Genomic DNA, 13,770 nt, shown 5'->3' on the forward strand with positions numbered 1-13,770 from the left:
CTGGATAATGCTGGAAGTTTACATCACAGACCATTAATGATTATTGCATGTATATTGGGATTGAAGTTGAACATCATCTACCCTATGTTCACACCCAAAACAGCCTGGTAAAAGCTTTCATAAAGCACCTTCAAACAATAGCTCGGACTTTGGTTATGAGAACCAACATGTCAATATCTGCCTAGGATCATGCAATATTGCACACAGCTATGTTGGTTTGCCTGAGGCCTATCATTACGCAACCCATTCACCGTTACAGTTGGTCACTGCATACGAGCCTAACGTCTCGCATTTACATGTGTTTGGGTGCACAGTCTATGTGCCAATAACGCCACCACCGTACCAAAATGGGTCCTCAGAGAAAAATGGGAATCTATGTTGGTTAAGATTCGCCATCAATCATTCGATACTTAGAACCCTTGACAGGCGATCTATTTACCGCACGTTTTGCAGATTGTCACTTCGATAAGATAACCTTCCCGTCGTTAGGGGGAGATAAGATCATTAACGTTCCTATAGAACGCCGCAAATTGTCGTGGATTACTCCCATTATGTCTCATTGCTCAAAGCATGCCAGATGCTTTCATTCATTTACTGAAGGTGACGAGATCACATATACCTGCGGCAAATGCACCTACAAGGATAAACGTACCAAGCGTACACCGTAACACCATTGTGGAAGGCCGAACCATCCCCGAGGATGGGTCGGCCGCACCTCCCACATGACAAGGTACAATTGAACATCCGACTCATCAGACCGTTTTGAAAGGATTATGTTATCCTTTGGAGTGAGAAGATTCCTAGCTACCACTATAGTAGTTATGTTATTCTTCATCACAGAGTCCCCAACTGTAAGATGACCATTAGAAGATAAGAAGGACGGGCGCCATATATTATCGTGATGCTGCTCGTCTGTATCACTCCTAAGACTCAAATCTAAGTAAATGTTAGATGGGCAAGCCATTTTCAAAAATGATTAAGGAAAAAGAAGGTCAAATAAAACCTCAGAAGTACAAGAAAGGGAAAATTTCTACAGGCAGCAACTTTCTGAGCATACTCTTAAACACAATTGATGTCTCTATAAAAGAAGAGGCAACAGAGCCACTTGTTCAAAGATCGAAGAGGCACCGCTCTTTGAATTTCAAAAGCCAGACTTTCCTGAATAAAATTCGTTGGCATTTTTCAGACGCAATCTGAGCTTTTTCGGATATCGTGTGCAACTTTGCCAAAGATCTCTGACAAAGTTGAAAATGCGTAAATCTTACTGTTCGAATTACACCACAGTTACTGACAAGAGTAAAGGCACAGCACCGCTATTTGCTATTGAAAAATCTCTATATATGTCGACATTCGTTCTCTATAACAAGGTAGACTTGCAAGAATACCTAACTCTTCCTCATCTCCAAGAATGCATCTTTAACAAAGCATCTCGAAATACTCAGTTTTCTTCCTCTCCAAGAATACCTCTTCAAAACCATTCACACCATAGCAAGTTTATCTCATATCATGCAATATCCCTGTCTTTTCCTTTGTCTTTGTTCTCACCTGCAGGATAAGGAGAAAGAGAGCAATCAATCACCACATGGAATCAAGCTCATGATTTGGAACTGATTGTCGGGAACCTTTGCCTGGTTGCTTACCTTGCATTGCTCTCGAGTACTCATCTTCAACTGTTCATATCATGTTGGCTATTTACACTGAAGCTGCAACACATGGATGAGTCACCAAGAAGTGATGAACCATCTAAATGCAAGGGTTGCATTCCACTTCTGCATCAGTGAGCAAATACTGCAAGAGAAGATGCCAAACCTGCATAGGGAAAATACCACTTCTGCAAGGGGAACAGATAAGGCAAGTGAAAATGATACATTGAAACATGTGGAGACAAGCACAACAAAACACGTGCCAGTTCATCCCCGACAAAGCCTAAGATCACTTGTCACATGAAGCTCTTCATGGTCCAATTTCATTCAAGATCAAACCTAGACGACCCTTGAAGAAATCACAAGTTTGATTCAAGATCAAGTGTCCACCACCCTTGAATCAAATTCAGCTCCAGATAAAAGTAGTAAATTCAAACCTTTGGAGGAAGTCTAGCAGAAGGCCCTCCAACCCAGTTCAAGAACAAGCCTGTGGAAAGTTAACAACAAGTAAAGCACCTCTTTCGGCAACTCTTCTTACTAAGAGAATGAAGCAGAATGATCAACAATCAGCCTAAATGATTTGAAATCAGGGGGAGATACTCATCAGGGGGAGCATCCAAAACAGATCAAGATTTTAATGAGTAAATTGAAGACTTGTGGCCATCCAAGGGAGAGTGTTGTATAACAGTGGATGTCCACTCAAATTATTAAATAATGGGCAAGTTGCCCTTCCACTATCTACCGAAGCTTGCTTCATACGACTCATGCTTTCTATATAAATACAACACCCCACACAACACAAAGGAGATAGGCAGAATACACGACGCTCATGGAAGAGGAAGAGAGAAAAGAGAAGAAGGGGAAGAGAAAAGAGAGGAAGAGGAGAGGGGATAATTGAGAGAGAGTTATTTTGTACTCTTATTATTCTAAATTATAATAAAAGCATCACTGCTGCTCCGAGGATGTACTCCAGTCACACTGACTGTAGAGTAACCTCGTAAATTTTGTGTCTTATTTTATTTATTCCACTGCACACACCGTCGATTTTTCAACAATGCGTGCTAAAAATGATGTAGGAGGAATAAGTGCCAACCAGTTGACGGTTTACTCTGGAGGATTCCCACAATCTGAACTGAGTTTAGTGGGAGGTTCAACAGTAACTGCCCACACCCCACTAATATTTAGAAATGAATAACCGGAAGGAAATCCATTTTCGTTTTCACCAGATTAGTGTGTGGTTTCCATTCGTTCCAAACAAAAAAAGGATTGAAAAAATCAGTCACAGATCTTCTTCCCTGAGGTCGGTCTCCAACTTCATCACTCTCAAATTCGAATCTGAAAATTGATAAAAAATTTGAAAAAGCGAAGCAATCAATTTTTCAATTTGAATTCCGTTTCGACTGAATTTTGTACTGTTTCCTTTTCGTTCCTTTGGCTTTTGATTTCTATCTCCTTTTTATCCTGCGTTTTAATTTCAAATTCTAGGATTGTTTTTATTCATCCATTTCCCCAGTTTTTTCCTGCTTTTTCCCGTACGTAGTGCATTGCAGGAAGGAGAGATAGAGGTACTGCGTTGTCCGACGGAGAAGGGACAGGCCGAGCAGCACATGGCCATTTTTAATGGAACCAAAGTCACATAGGCCACAGCCCACAACTGAGTAGGTGTAGCTGACTTTTTCAAAGCTTTTATTTTATTTATGCATATGGTAAGTATCCTTAAAACTCTTGGTGTATGTAAATCTGTTATATGTTGCAGTATGCTTGCAGAACAAGGTTGCTTTAGACATAGTAAAGAGTAAAATTATCAAGTTCAACCCATTTTTCTCAATAAAATGGTACTTTTCTCCTATTCTTCAAATTTACCCAAGGTTCTATTCGGAATCATTGTTAATACTGTGTTTCTTCGTTTTTACAGGGAATGAAATTGCTATGTTCCTCTTCTTGATACCCACGTTGATAGCATTGATCTTCAACAGTTAAAGGTGAAGTGTCATCTACCTCCAGTCCCTCATCAATAATTTTTTTTCCCATCCCTTTTGTAAATTTATTTTTGTTTGCACACTATGACGATTTCAAGGCATGCTTTAGTTTACAGTCTTCTTTTCATTTTTCAGGGCATGTATCAATTTTCAGTACCTTAGTGTGTGGTGAACATTCATTGACATATCCCTTTTTTGGTGCGTGCAAGGGGGGCCTTTCCAGCATCAAGGTACAACAATTTTTATTTCAATGGATTTTGTTTTTTGGCTATAGGGAGTTTTTGTTATAATAATTCATTTTCTGATTAATCGTGCTTTTTCCATTAGGTTTTCAAATTATTTTCCAATTCTTTCTTTATTAATTTATATATTTTATTGCTTTTTGTTCCTTCTATTGTATAAAAAACTTGAACTAAACTCTTACTGGGTTTGTGCTTCAGATTTTTGTCCTGCCAAGACTTTCTACTATTTTGACTTCTTTGAATTTCGTTATCTGAACTCTATTATCTAAATTTGGTTACCTAAATCGTGCCTAATATTTGATGTGGTCTTTGTATGGTTGGCTGGTGTTTTTTGGGGGTCTTTTTAGTTATAATGGGAGATAGGGCACATTAGTTATATATGTGCTCATGAATTGATTAGGATTAGGATAGTAGAGTTTTCGCTAATGTGATTGTGTGTTGTAGATTTTGGAGTTCGTACGAAATGGTGATAAATCTCTGGCGGAAGTGATGGACATTACGAAATAACTGTTGGGAAAGTAGTGGTGTGAACTGTGAAGGATTTTGGTAACGTTTATATCTAATGTATTTTCTGCTCCTTTATACATGAGGATTCATTTATTATTTTTTGAATGTTAGCGGCAGTTCCTTTTAAAGTTGATGAAAGAAAACTTGGTGGCACATAATAGCCAGGTAAACTAAACTTGGTGGCATCTGTCACTTTGTGTTTCATTCAACTTGGACTTGAGTTTCTTCATTGAAAGATAAACCCAAGCTTACATGTTTCCATATTAGTTGTGCTGCTACTTTGTCTTTTCTGTGTTTACTTCTTTGGGCAATTTGGTTTTCACAATGTGCAAACGCTCCAAATTTTATATAGCTCTTAAGAATTTGGGATATTTCAGGGAATTCACAAGTTGACCAACAGTATTACTTTTTACGGCAAGTGTTTCTTATCATCTATTATTTTTTATGGTTATCTTTTTCAGTCCTAGATTTATGAACTTAATGACTTTTAATTTGTCTTTAAACCATAGAAATGTGCATAACTGGTATGACCATAACTGAAGTTCCCTGTGAAACAACACCATCTTCTCCTCTATCAATAATGTTGCACTATGTTGAAAAAAATTGGATGATTTTGGATGAGTGAAGTTTGAAATGGTTTAGGATATTAAGGTAGGGGAAATCCCCAATTCCAGTTCTGATTGTTCACTTTTTCATTTTCTTTGTTCCTTGCAGATTCATGAACAGGATTGGGACTACAAAGTGGAAGCCCTGAAAAATTCCGTTTTGGAATCGAAGCTCTCTCGCTAGTGATTCGATTGGGTATTGATCATATCCCTTTTTCCATTTTTACCATCACCAAATTGGATGTGTGTTTTCTCTTGATTTCAGTTCTTGGTTCTATCCATTTTGCACTCCTATAATTTCCAAATCATTTGCATACAAACTGACATAAAAAAAAAACATAAAGAGAGACAATTATGGAGTGCATGCTGATGCTTATTTAACTGAATTTTTGGTTTTTATTTTCATATAAAAGTGTGCTTTTACCAATTGGTTTGCAGCCCTACTATATTTGCAGAACAGTGCCTCATGTTTATTATGATCATCTGAATTAGTTAGACTTTCAATTTAATGTCATATATGTATTCTTACTCTTCAGCTTAATATTATGCCGTGCTATGACTTGGAAAAATACTATTGTGTTTGACACTATTTGACCAATTAGTTAGACTTTCAAAAATCTTGGTTTTACAGAACATGTTTATCATTTCAGTTAAATTATATGGACAATTGTGACATAGCCATTTCTTCTTTAACAGAAAACATAGTCATTTCTTATTTAACAGAAAATGATACACTGAATTAAGCTTAACTGTTTGATGATGTAATATTTATAGCGTTGTTAGGAATAACCTCAATTATTTCAGTTGGCTTAGCCTAGTCTTCTCTTGGCCGATTCTTCATCAACTCCTCTTGCTTAACCTCAATTATTTCAAACCCATTTGTTGAGGCTCGAAGAAAAAGGATTTTTTTTTTTTTTGGGGGGGGGGGGGGGGGGGGGGAGAGTGTATTCTTGCCATAAATTTTCTGTTGGCAGTGAGCCTTGAAGAAAAGGGAAGGTGATAACAGCGGAAGAGGTGGCTTTTTGCTTTTGGCCTTTTGTTTTCTTCATTCTGCTGAATATTAAGACTTGAAAAAAGAACTTCTAATGTTGAACCCCAATTCGAGAAGATAATGTGGTCAACATTTTAGATATGAAGAAAACAAATATTCATAACTATTATTATGTCCAAGATCAAACCAATTATGAACAATTGTTGTCCTCTAACAAATAAAATTTTGACCCATGTTTAGTTATTCATAATCTTCTTCATAATCTCAAATATCCATGTAGTCCAAAATCATCTCTAAACACCGGTGGGGTTCAAGAAGGATTTTGAATATCATAACAGTTATTCATAATTATGATTTTGTTAAGGAACCTTGTGTACATGCATTGTTTTTTTTTCTTTTTCATCTATTTGAACCGAATCATCCCATCCCCATCCGCACCCCAACGACCAACAAAGCACCCCAAAATTTCTTAAGATGTGTTGATCACAAATTCTTGAATATCATATCCTTAAACTAATGAACCAAAATTACTAATAAACATAATAATTGAGAAACCAAAATTACTAAAATTTTAAGGATATCATAACATTTTAGAGCTTATATGTGCATTGTGGAGTTATTAGAGCAAACTAATAAATATAATATACAAATTCTTCCTTATCATGTGGTAGTCTTTTTAGCCTCTTATTACGGGTATTACACATTTCTAAAAACTTTTTATATTATGTCCAGCCCACATCCGTCATTTATGATAAGGTTTAGGGGAATTAAAAAAGTTTAAAATTCTACTCATCCAGTTGACATAAAAATTAAAACTTTATAAAAGATGCTAATTTATAAAAGAAAAAAACATGAAAGCTAAATCATATCCAAGTCCTAAGACCAACCGGCAAGTGTGTATAGGCCCGTCATTTCCTTGCACTAATAATTATTACACTTCAAAAGTATTTTGTGATCATTTTATTTTGTTCTTTTGTATTATAGTGTTGTGTAGATAAAATGTTTTTTCTTCTTCTGTTCGAAGGCATCTGTGTAGACATTTTCGTATTTGTGGAATGTCACAGAATTTGTATTCAATTAAGGTTCATTATGTTTATTTTTTAATTTTTTAGATAAATTTTTCCATGGAGCGTCCTCAGAGTCGTGCAAGACAATGGCGTCAATCATTGAATCCTGAAGAACATCAAAGATATCTAACTCAACAACGTCTAATAGCACGAGAAAAAAGACAACAAATTCCAACTCTATATGATGATCATACTATGACATCCCCCAGTAACATACAACAAGAAATTCCTGGTATTTATTACATATTCCTTTTTCTTTAACTCATACTAATGCAAAAATAAATAAAAAATAAAAAATAAAAAAAATTCTAATTTCTAATTTTTCTTTTAACTATGCAACGAGTAGGTCCTAGTAATATACAAGAACGGGTTCAGTTGGCTAACTATGATGTTGAGGTCAACCCCAATAATATACAACAAAAAATTCCTGGTATTTATTTCAATTTCTTTATTTGTATTTGTTTCACACTTAAAAGATTAGATAATTTTTTAGAACAAAATTTTGTGAATTGAAATCTCAATTTATTCTTTTGTTCGATACTCTCATATTGATCTCAATGTTGTAGCTATTTTTAGTGGTAGTCTTACGAAATATTAGACTCACAACTAAATATATTAAATATTGAACACAAAATTTTTAACTAATCATATTATAATTTGGTCTATTTATTAGAACAAATTGAGCACGAAAGTGCGAGTTCAAGGGTTCTATCAAATATCACAAATCTTGATGACCAAACTTCTGCTAGAATGCGTACTCATATGGGACAATTGGCACATTCAAATAGGTCCCAAATATATGATGGGATGCTCTCAATTCCTCCCCACAATGGTGAGCTTAGTATATAATTCTATCTATATATAGATATATTATTAGTTACAAAGAAAATTCTTATACCGAGTGTTGGATATTCATATAAAAATATTAGAAGAAAAACAAGCAAATAGAACCAATCGTCATGTGCGCCAAAGCAGAGGAAGAAGAAACCACAATTGTGCTAGAAATTATAATGAGAATTGGGGTATCCTAGGTTGCCAATTACCTGCTCCAACCACATGTTCGTACTGCTATGCACGATTGTTTACTCGAGAAACTTTGAATATGTGTTGTTTGAAAGGAAGAATTGCTTTACCCCCAATACAGTCTCCACCAGAAATGGTTGCTCTTCTCTGACCAAACAAATAAGGGTAGACACTTCAGGAAAAATATTCGAGCTTACAATCACGCATTTGCATTCACTTCAATGGGAGTACACAATAGATTGGCATCAGTATAGTCTACCATCAGCATCACAAATTGTGGCAATTATAATAGATGGAGATAATGCCACAATTGCGAATGGAAGGGATATCATGGTGGAGACAATTAGTGGAAGACTTTCTCACATCTGAGATTATGTTGGATTTTATGATCCTTTACAATATCCACTATTGCTACCTTACGGTACATATGGATGGGATGTTAATAGTCGTGATGATGGTGGAAGAGCAATAATATGTTGCGACTATTAAGCTTATATGTTACAGGTTTGTACCGATAACAGAATTTACTTCCCAGTATATATAGATGAACGATGATTCCCATATTAAAAGCAATATATGAAATTTGCTTTTGTAGATACGCCATAATGGATCATCACTTTTGGTTCGAGGTGGACGTCTCTTGCAACAATAAACTTAGATGATTGTGTTCTAATCAAGCCACAGTTAGAGCAGATCTCTACAAAGGACTTGAAGACTCTTTAAATGCAGGTCAACACAATGCAGGTCTATATATCACTTAAGTCATCGTTATTTAGGAATATAACTTTGTTCAAAGTGTGTACAATATATATAGCTACTAATTGAAAATAAAAAAATTATCAGGTAGCATCGAGCATAGAATTATTTTACCATCATCATTTGTTGGAAGCCCACCTGACATGTACCAACGATACAAAGATGCAATGACTCTGGTTCAAAGATTTGGAAAGCCAAATCTTTTTATTACCATGACATGTAACCCAAGTTGGGAAGAAATCAAAAGCGAATTACTCACTGGACAAACACCACAAGATCGTCCTGACTTACTCACTAGAGTATTTCGTGCAAAACTTGAGCAACTAAAAAAAGACATCATTGAAAAGGGGGGTACTGGGCAATGTTATTGCTTACGCATACGTTATTGAGTTTCAAAAATGTGGTCTTCCACTTGTGCATATGTTGGTGGTGTTAGATGAAAATGATAAGATCAATAACCCAGATGAGCATGACCGAATTGTTAGAGCTGAAATACCAAACGAAGACTTAAAGCCTCAACTTTATAATGTGGTGTTAAAGCATATGATTCATGGCCCGTGTGAGATTCATAATCCTCAATCATGAAAAATGGGAGTTGTAAGAGAAAGTTTCCCAAACCATTTGCACCATTCATTGTTCAAGGGAATGATTCGTATCCAATTTATCAAAGACGAGGAAATCGATTGCCCGTCTCACTTAATCGACAAGGAAACATAATGGTTGATAATAGTTGGGTTATTCCATATAATCCATGGTTGTTGTTAAGATATGATTATCACATCAATTTTGAAATTTATGCAAGCTTAAAAAGTGTCAACTACTTATATAAGTATGTTTATAAAGGCTCATATAGAGTGACAGTCGAAGTGCAATCAGACCCTAAATATGATGAAATAAAGCAGTTTCAGGATGCAAGATGAGTTTGCGCACCAGAGACATTATGGAAGATATTCAAGTTCATTATTAATCAAATTTACCCATCTGTTGAGTGATTGCAAATACATCTTCCTAGCATGCAACAAGTTTAGTTTTGCGTCGACGAGAGTATAACAAATATTCTACATGATGAGAGTACAAGGAAGACAATGTTGACTAAATTTTTCACACTTAATCATGTGGATGCAGAAGCGCGACTATATTTATACATGGAGATCCCATCACATTACAGATGGATTCAAGCTCAAAGAAAGTGGTCCAAAAGAATGAATCGCTACAAGGTTATTGGGCGAATATATGCAATTTCACCTATTGAAGGTGAAAAGTTTTACCTTCGGATTCTTCTTAGTCATGTTAAAGGACCAACATCCTTCACAAACTTGAGAACAGTTAATGGGGTTTTGCATCCAACATATAAGCGAGTAGTAGAACAACGAGGTTTGTTAGAAAGAGATGATAGTATTCAACAATGTTTGCTAGAGGCCTCCACAATTTAGATGTTGTCGGCTTTAAGAAGATTATTTGTCACCATATTGGTATATTGTGCACCAATTGGTGTTAGAGGGTTATGGGATAAGTTATATCCATTCATGATAGAAGATTATGTTTCCACAACTAACATAACTCCCACACTTGCTACCAACAAACTCTTGCATGAGTTGAACACACTTTTGGTTCAATTTAATAAGAGTATAAACGAGTATGATTTGCCCCAAATGACAAGAGGAATTGAATCAAGTTCAAGAATGACAAGATTTATTGAAGATGAAATATCCGTAGGTATTCCATAACAAGATCTTGATGCAATCGAACGCTTAAATGATGACCAAAGAAGTGCATTTAACACACTAATGGGTACAGTTCAACGATCGGAGAATGCAACTTTTTTTGTGGATGGTCCCAGTGGAACTGGAAAAACTTACTTATATCGCACATTGTTAGCAAACTTGAGAAGGTTGGGGCACAGAGTATTAGCAACATCATCTGGAATAGCAACTACGATATTGCCTAGTGGGAGAACAACACATTCTAAATTCAAGATACCACTTAGTCTCGATGCATCATCGATGTGTTCGATCAGTAAGCAATCTAATTTAGCAAAGCTAATACAAAAGGCAAAGACAATTATCTAGGATGAAGCAACAATGAAGCATCATCATGCATTTGAAGCACTTGATGAACGTTTAGAGACTTAACAGATATTGATTACCATTTGGGGGGAAGATAATGACATTTAGGGGGGACTTTCGACAAGTTCTTCCTGTTATCCGAAAAGGAACCAAGTCCAAACTAATCCAAGCCAGTGTCGTTAAAGCATCATTTTGGTCACAAGTAAAGATTTTAAAACTCAAACAAAACATGAGATCCATAAATGATCGTGAATTTTCAGAATTTTTACTTCGTGTTGGTGATGGGAATGAAGATGTTATTATGGATGATATGATAAAACTACTTGAATGCATGGTGATACCATGGGAGAGTGAGCATTACATTAATCAATTAATTGCCAAAATCTTCCCTGACTTAAAGGATCATATAAATGATGCAACCTACATGGTGGAAAGGGCAGTGGTAACTCCTACAAATGAATACGTTGATATGTTGAATGAAATGATAATCAATATGTTTCCAGGTTTAGAAGACACAATGTATTCATTTGATTCAGTTAGGATGACACAAGGAATTTGTATCAACCAGAGTTCTTGAATTCAATCTCACTTAGTGGTTTGCCTCCACACAAGTTAACTCTAAAAAGAGGTTCTCCAATCATGCTTTTGAGAAATATTGATCCGAAATTGGGATTGTGTAATGGTACTAGATTATTGTGTAGTGGTTCTTACCGAAATCTTATTGATACTGAAATTCTAACTGGACAATTTGCCGAATCCATAGTTTTCTTGTCAAAAATACCTCTCAAAAGCACTGATACTGCTGGGCTTCCATTTGAACTTACAAGAAAGCAGTTTCCAGTGAAACTAAGTTTCTCTATCACTATAAACAAATCTCAAGGTCAGACAATACCACATGTAGGCATTTACCTTCCAGATCATGTCTTCAGTCATGGACAATTATATGTGGCTTTATAAAGGGAGGGTCTCAAAGTCAACCACAACCGTGTTAGTAAAAAATGGCTCTATAGTAAGACAACAAGGTATATTTACATAGAATGTAGTATACAAGGAAGTCTTACTTCATTCCAGCTAATTATGGTGATTCCTAATAGGTAACAACTTCATTAACGATAACCTTTCAATATGCATTTCTCACTTATCAATTAACTCTTTTTATTTAATTTTTAATTTTCTCACAATCGTTTGTATATTGGCAATGAAAATTTGAAGCATCAATCAGGAACAAATGGGTGGAAATTGCAGCATTAATGTCAATATGTAAACTTTCTTTTCAAAAGAAACAGTGCAATATAGACTTTATGGGTATTGTGAATACTGTATATATTGTGATGTAGGTTTTATATTTTGACATTTAAGTTGTTTTGTATTTTGCTACGAGTACTTAATGTTTTCATCTATTCTTTTTTTATTTACATCTACTTACTATTGTTCATAGACTTTAGGTAGGAACTTGCATCCAAAATCCCATGTTGTTTGACAATTGCATGAATAACATTTAAATCATTACTTTACGCAAAGTGAAAACGAAAAACATAGACAACGATTTAGGACGTGCATAGTAAAGAAAAAGTTCCTCTTTGCATAATACATTTAAAATATATCTTGACAATTACAACGGAAAAAAATAACACAATGCATCTTTAGGGGTGCATAGTGCCCATGATGCAAAAATGTCTTTAGAGACTAGTAATAAATGAAAGAAGATGCCGGAGGAGAGTCAGGAGACCAAATCCAAACTCAGCCCCTTACATTCCAAATCCAACACCTTCGACATGATCATATAGAGGCAAGGAGGAGACCAGAGTTCATGTGCCCTTGCCCTTGCTGAGTCTGATTATTGAGACCAAGTTCTTGAGCTGAGTTGAACCCGGCAAAACTCGCCCATTCAACGTCATCAACGGCAACCACTCGAGTACGTCATCAAGCTGAGACGAGCATGAATCACCTCACGGCATCACTCATCCATCTGTACTGGACACCGCGTTCCCTCTCTGCGACCATAACGGCTGTGAACAGCCTCGACCTGTTCCCGCAGCGGCAAAACATGGCGTTTGGGCTTGTTCACCACCATGATGTCCTCGATCCTTGTGCTAGGTCTAGCCACGAACGCAAGGACAGTGTGATGGTGTCGGGAAGTGGAATTCGGGGATGAGGGTAAAGAGGAAGATTTTGAGTCTGATTTTGGTTAGGAAAAAAGCCTAAATTTTTTTTCATTCGAGGAATTTGAAAAATCCTAAAAGCAAAAACCTTGATTTAAGTTGGGAAATTAGGGTATTTAGAATGGGAATGGCAATCTGTAATTAAATGTGGATTATGGATGTATAGACACACACACACACACACACACGATAGAAGAATATGAAGGGAGCGAGGTCGATGAATCTGGGAAGAGGTGTGGGCTGGCGACGGTCGGCAGCTGGGGAGGTTAGGCTGGGGAAGAAGGTGTCGGGGAGGAGTGGTGTGTTAACAAAAATGCAGAAAACACAGAGATGCAGAAATAGCATGTATTGAAGAAGAAAAGAGAGAAGGGAATGAATGTGAGAGAAAGAGAGGGAGAGAGAGAGAGATAAAGTAATTGATTACATTGATATTGAATTAATCTTTACAACTATGAGAATACAGTTTATATAGCCATCATGACTAACTTGCAGCCTATGCTATTTAACTAACTAATTTTGGTAACAACTCTAAGAACCTTTGGATATTGTCCACATCTCCCCTCAATCTCAACTAGGATTGCCCAGTTTAAGATTGAAGCAGACCATCCAGCAATCAACTTTTTACAATCACAGAAATCAAGAAACACAACCTTCTTCGGCAATCGGCCTTCAATGAAGAAAGGGAACAAGAACTGTACTCCGGCAATTGGCCTTAATAGAGTTGTACAC

At 36.2% G+C, this 13,770-nt stretch overlaps 1 pseudogene; it reads left to right on the forward strand.

The window, feature by feature from the left end:
- Positions 1–11,108: 11,108 nt before the first annotated feature.
- Positions 11,109–11,954, forward strand: LOC148689737 (uncharacterized; annotated as a pseudogene).
- Positions 11,955–13,770: the final 1,816 nt, after the last annotated feature.

This window comes from Pyrus communis, chromosome 17, assembly GCF_041283825.1.
Source record: "Pyrus communis isolate YQ-2024b chromosome 17, ASM4128382v1, whole genome shotgun sequence".
Classification (NCBI taxonomy): Eukaryota; Viridiplantae; Streptophyta; class Magnoliopsida; order Rosales; family Rosaceae; genus Pyrus; species Pyrus communis.